The 6,910-nt window shown below is 33.2% G+C and overlaps 1 long non-coding RNA gene across 1 annotated transcript; it reads left to right on the plus strand.

The window, feature by feature from the left end:
• The first annotated feature begins 4,606 nt into the window (after positions 1–4,606).
• LOC140173563 (uncharacterized) lies at positions 4,607–6,910 on the plus strand. The gene is made up of 4 exons (XR_011862850.1): positions 4,607–4,784; positions 4,876–4,930; positions 5,019–5,147; positions 6,591–6,910. It is a non-coding gene; the product is annotated as an uncharacterized lncRNA (long non-coding RNA).

Here is a 6,910-nt window from a genome sequence, read left to right on the forward strand (position 1 = left end):
AAGAACAGTTGCTCATCATGCACTCTAAGTACTAATTCACCCACTTTTATATCAATTAGAGCTATCCCAGTGACTAGGAATGGTCTTCCTAAGATTATGGAGGCATTTTCATCCTCTCCCATGTCAAGAATCACAAAATCTGCTAGGAGAAACAACTTACCCACCTTGGCCAAAGATGTGATTTTCTTACCAATTCCATCCTTAGAGTCTTTGGCATTTTTAAGTGCAACCTGTACCCAACAATAGATGGTACATGCTACTATTTGGTGAACAATAGCTCCATTCTCTGTAAAGTATACATACTTCTTTTATGATACACACATCTACACTTCAAGTTATTCCCACATTACCTCTCTTTGGCGCAATGCTGCTTCCTTTCTATAATGTCATAATGCAGTTGTGTCATATATACTATTAAACCTCAATCATATACCAAGAAAGAAATAAAGCAAGTACCCGTTTCTCAAGCTCTCTAACTTTGGCCTCTGCTTCCTTGCATCTCTCTTCCTCAACTCTGAGCTGTGTATCAGTTTCAACCAAGGTTGGTACTATCAGCATCAAGAGGGAGAAAAAAATAATATTAAAATACCTTGTCAAGTATGCTTTTATTCTCTTCCTGGAGCATATCAACCTGCAGACAGAGAAGATACCTCAATTTGAAACATACAAATCCTCTTTTATGGGAAACGTATACCAAAGATGTGGTACAAGAAACAACTAACCTCATCAAGAAGTGTAGAAGCATCACGATTGCTTCCTGAATCTTTTAGTTGAACAAGGCCATAATCAAACGAAAACCTATAAATATTTCGCTAAACTGAGTTACATGATAATGCAGATAGAGGAACTCAAAATTGCTTTTGCAGTTTTCATATTAAAATATCCAAATCCAACAAAGGAAGCATCCGCATCTTATCAGAACTAGAAATAAACAATTTGTAATGCAAAGGAATGAGCCAGAGTGAGTGTGAGAGTGGTAATTAGTTAAATTTACCTTTTATCCTTTGGGTGGTTTTTCCTCCACATACTCACGGGTGCGGAAAAAAATTAAAGAAGTTACTAGGCAAGGTAAATCACCTTGAACAAGAAAACTAGCAAGCAAATTACAAATCTCCCCTAATACTAAGAATAAATAATAATGTATATGACATGGTACATGCCTGCTTCTTTTCATTGGAAATGAAAACAACAAAAATATCAAATTATTTAGCATTGGCTATCCCATCAGTGCACAACTTCTTGCAAAATAAATATACATTCTTCTCACTACAAATAAATCACAGAAAAAAAAATAATCATCATAAATAGATACCAGAGCTAGAATATCAGCTTTAGAATGAAGATGAGACTTAATATGGTAGTCAACAATAAACATGCATATAGTTGAGGTCTTCTTAGATGTATGAAGAATGCAATATCATCACTATTTTTTTGATTGATACCTACCAATGGAGAATTAGAAATCAAATCAGCACTAGTCAAGAGTGAAAATGTTGATAAATAGTAAATTAGTAACTCGTGGTGAGGATAATAGTAATTGTGAGGAGAACATGAGTTATAATGTCTCAGTATATAAGTCTAGTTCTATAACTTCAATGAATTTAGAGGTTATTATGTGCTTCATAGCAAATTTAAGTCACAGAAAAATGGAGACTCACATTTACTGGAGGCTCAAATTCAAGCTTTTCCAATTAAAGTATAAAAATGAAACCTGAAAAATAAAGTGAAATAAACATTAAGTTACAACAATGAGCAACTTAGTAGAAATAGGGATACTATCAGTTTATCATAATGTCTACATAAAGTAGAATATAAGTAATTCGTTCATTTGTCCAATTTGGTCCCATTCGCGAGACAGGGCGTGATTCAGAAGCAGCAACGACGACAGGGGCAGGCCACACACTACGAGGAGTGGAGAAGTAGCGACGGCCAGGAGAGAACCAACAACGACCACGCACGCCGAGAAGAGGAGAGAGACAGAGACGACCCACATACGCGGCGATGAGAGAGGCAGAGACGACCAACATACGCAGTGAGGAGAGAGACAGACACAACCCATGTACATGGCGAGGAGAGAGGCAGAGATGACCCACGTATGCGAGGCGAGGAGAGAGTCAAAGATGCAGTGACGACGCACCGCGAACTGCCTCCTTCGACGATGGGTTGGGACTCGATGGTACGGTAAAAGTTGTGTGAAGTTCTAAAATGATGGCTAACGTAAGATGATGAATGGTGGGTTATGGTGGTGGGTTAGGACTTGCTAGAAGGAGGGAAAAATAATGAGCAGGAAGTCTGTGGTAGGGCTTTGATTATTTTTTTGGATTTTTCTTTAGGTGTAAAAATAATATTATATGTTAAATTTTAGAGCGAGAATTGAATGAAACAAAAACTAATATTTGTTTTAAATTTATTTTTTCTATAAATAATATTTGTTAAATTATTTAAATAATATTAGAAAATTTATTTTTTAATAAAAAAATTGATATAATGATTATAAAACCATTCTTTAAAATAGTCAAAGAGAACGGTTTTATTTTGTTGTTATAACGTAGCGAAAAATTGAACTTCAACAGTAATATTATAAAAATCGTTCTCTAAGATTATCTAATAGAACGGTTTAAAGTGTTACAATATTGACAACGATTTTTATGCGTATCCTTTGTACAAATATTTAAATAACAATAAAAAATCGTTACCTAAACTAATCATTGTAACTGTTACAAAATCGTTCTTTAAAATAGACAAAAAAATAATTTTATTTTATTATTATAACGTAATGAAAAATTAAACTTCAATAATAATATTTTAAAAAATCGTTGTCTAAAACTATTTAAGAAGACGATTTTAAAATGTTATAAATTTTAGTGTTACTGAACCCATATTTATATCATATTTATAGTAATATTACCAAAAAAAATATTAGTATATAATATTAGAAATTTTTTAAATATTTCTATAATATTAATATTTTAATAATTTAATTATATATAAAAATTATATATAATATATATTAATTAAAATAGTCGAGTTGAAATTTTTCCAATAATATTATCTAATGTTAGATAAAGGGCATGTAATTTGCACCAGCTCTATATGAAATTGATATGAATGATAACGATGAAAAAGGAATCAAAGTGGCGGAAGAAAGCAGACAAAACTTCTGAACGAAATTATGGGTGCACTCCCAAGTATATTTATTTTTTTATTAAAAAAATAAACAACTTAAATATTAAAATAAAAATATTATAAAATTCGCCTAATGTATTTGTCAGAAAAAATGACCACATACACACAAGTGCCTACAAGCTTTCGGAAACTTTATTCTACTCCTTATTTATATTAAAATTACTTCTAGAAAAAAATATAGATTTGTTATAAGATTACTCGTATTCTTTTTATAAGTTTATTTCTTCTATCTTCTGGTCTCTGCTGAAAACAATGCGTACGGACTATTCAAATACTGCAACTTCAATTACCCAAATACAATACAAGCGTTTAATAAATATTTAAATAGTACATAAGAAAATCAAACTCAATTTACCATCTTAACTTTTGATGCGCTTTCAAATAGGGAATACAGAAAAAAATAATTTATTAATGCCCATCTGAAAAAGATTTCTAGATTTAAAGACATACAAGTTATCATAAAAAAAAAACAAACTTTTGAAATATATAATGTAATTAATGTACGTTTTTTTAAGCAACATATTTAACTAAATTCAATTAAATTGTTATAACTATTTTTCATATCATGTGTTTTTTTTTCATTTTATATTCTTCTTCTTTTTTTTTTGCGCATTCTTCTTTCTCTCTTAAGTATGTTGCTATATTTTTTTTTCTCCTCCTCCTCTTTTTTTTCCTTATATTTTCTTTTTGTAATAGTCTTTTTCGCTATCACATCAAAACCTCTATTGCTTCCTTCTCTTCTTCCTCTTCCTCTTCCTCCTCATTATTTTTTTATTTGAATTTTTTCGATCTCCTCGTTCTTTTTTCTCGGCTCCTCCTACATCATGATTATCATCATCATTGTTATTGTTATGGTCATTATCGTCATTTTATTCTTATATGTATAACAGTTTAAATCCAAAATGTTCCTTAACGATGACGACACACAAACAAACTTATTTCAAAATAAGTTTAGACCAAAAGTGCACCAAAATTAAATTCATAATACACCAAAATTGAATCCAGAATACACCAAAATTAAATTCAAAGTCTACCGAAATTACTTAATGTTAATGATAACGACACACAAACAAACTCAATTCAAAACAACCACAGTTTACTTAATGATAACTCAAAACTCCTCGTCATCTGTTTCTTTTTTCATTATCATCGTCATCTTTTTTTGTTCATCTTCTCTGTAAACCCCGGTTAAATTAGTAAATAATTAGTCAATAAATTAGTTTTTAATAAGGAGGATTAGAAATGTGAATATTATATCAAATTAGGATAGAGCTCATCGAAACGAAAATTTTGACACTAATTTTGAGAAAATCGGTCCAAGATTGGACCGAATGGACCGAACCGGTTGAACCGGATCCAAATCGGACCATCGGTCCAACCGAACCGACCTATTAAATGAACCCACGCATTGCATCTCCCTCATTTCAGCAACGTGACGCTGAAAGCTTGCGTCCAGGGAGGAGAAGAAAAAGGGGTCCGAACCCTCGTTCCAAGTTCAAGGCGCCGTAACTTCCCGATCCGAGCTCCGATCGCCGCACCGTTTGCGACCACGCGTCCACCGCGTCGAGCTTTACATTTCTACCGGAACAATTTTATAGGTAAGCCCTTAAATATCCTCAGCCACTCTTTTCCCCCAATTTTCGAGTTTTGAGAAGGGGTATTGAATTTCTTTGATTTTTGATGTTTTAGGATCCAATTAGCTTGAGAAAAACGTTCACTCTTGCTTATGTGAAGCTTGGGTAAGGTGAGGATACGATAATTCTATTTTATTTTCATTGAATTTGAGCTTTGAGTATTAAATTGGATATATATGTGTTATGAATGTGTATTAGGTTGTGAATAAATAATTGGAGCTTAAAATTGTGAATACTGGAACTTGGAGAAAGCGGATTAGTTGAGTTTTGAGGGGCTGTCTTGGTTTTGAATAAATAGCTTTGGTCGTTACGTGGAAATCGGCCAAGGTATGGTTTAGGTTTCTTGCATTTAATATATAATGTTCTGTGAAAACTTAGGCTAGATGACCATAGGATAAGTTGGAATGCAGGTGTATGTTTAATATTTAGTAATTTGTCGATGAATATAATTGGTTGAAGTTTATTGGATAATTAGTTTTTAATTTTGGATGGTGAATGTTGTTATGTTAATTTGGAGGGAATTATGGTTGAATGTTATTGTTGATTAACTAATGATTTGGTGAATTATTGATTTGAGGTATTTTGTGTTAAAAGCTCAGGAATTGTGAACTATGATCCTTAGTTGAATTTTGGGTTGTTGGATTTGAATATAGTATGAGTTTAATTGTTTATCTGAGGTAGATTTATCGTGGTGGTTGTTATGATGATGAGGAAGGGTATGTTGAATTGAAAAGAAAGCAGGTTTGGACCCGAAAAGGGTGGCAAAGTCCGAGTTTTAGAGGAGATGCTGCCGAAATTCTATAAAAATTAGAGATTTAGTTTATATGATTATTTATAAAGATTTAAGATTCAAAGGTTATATGGTTTGATTTTGAGTGATTAAGAAAATGAGCATGTTTTAAGTTTGATTCATTTGGAAAAGAATGAATTATGTTTTGAATTAGAACTATTGATGGACGGAATGAGAGATGTGATAATGAAGGATAATGATTGAATATGATTGACGTATAATGATGAATGAGATGCGATTGAGAATGATGTGGATGTTGATGAATTTTAATTGAATTATTTATATGGCTTATGAATTTGAATAATCTGAGATACGAGATTCCCTGGATTAAGTGCCGTGGCTTGCCACCACGTGTACCAGGTTGAAAACTCGATACTCTGTTGACCCTACGACGTAAGTGTGACCGGGCACTATATAAATTCCCGGGAATGTTACCCCCATTGAGCAATATTGATTATTTGAGAAAAATCTATGCATAGACTCTTGGGGATGCACGTCGGGGGACAGTCTAAGGACAATTCAGACTTGTCGGGTTGGCTGGATAACCGACAGATGAGCCTCATCAGCCATAGGACAGGCATGCATCATATGCATATTACTTGAATTACTTGCTTGTGCTCTAATTGGGTGTGCCTATCTGTATTTGCCATGCTAAATGTGTATTTGTTACCTGCAGTAGTTGTAACCTTCTTGTGTTTGCATTTATCTGTCTATTTGTCTGTGAAAATACATGATGGAGTTGGAGGTATGGAGGAATGGCAGTATAGGACTTAGATTTAAGGTTAAGTTAAGTTATGATTAAATATTTTTAGGAAACCACCTTTTATGGCTTCTGTTTAATACTTTAAGCTCTATAATCTGAGTGTCGATGTTCTAGGATTGCCTCTGGCATTCCCAGGACCTTATATATTATGTGTGTGGCACCTTTACCATACTGAGAACCTCCGGTTCTCATTCCATACTATGTTGTTGTTTTTCAGATGCAGGTCGAGAGGCATCTCGTTAGGCGTCTGGACTCTTGAAGCGGAGTGGTTACTGGGATATTTTGTTATGCTATGATGTATATATATGTACTTAGCTTTCTCTCCGCATGACTTATTCTTTTTGATCCTCTTAGAGGTTTATGGAGAGGCAGGATTGCGTATATGTACTTTTGGATTTTGGGTATATATGTGTAAATATTCTCCGGCCAGTCTTGACTTCGCAGGCTGAGTTAGGAGCTTGTTATTTTGTATCTTTGGTATTCTACTCCTACTTCTGTTATCTTATGTTTGATAGTTATGATTTTCTTAGCACGTAA

Source organism: Arachis hypogaea, chromosome 6, assembly GCF_003086295.3.
Source record: "Arachis hypogaea cultivar Tifrunner chromosome 6, arahy.Tifrunner.gnm2.J5K5, whole genome shotgun sequence".
NCBI lineage: Eukaryota > Viridiplantae > Streptophyta > Magnoliopsida > Fabales > Fabaceae > Arachis > Arachis hypogaea.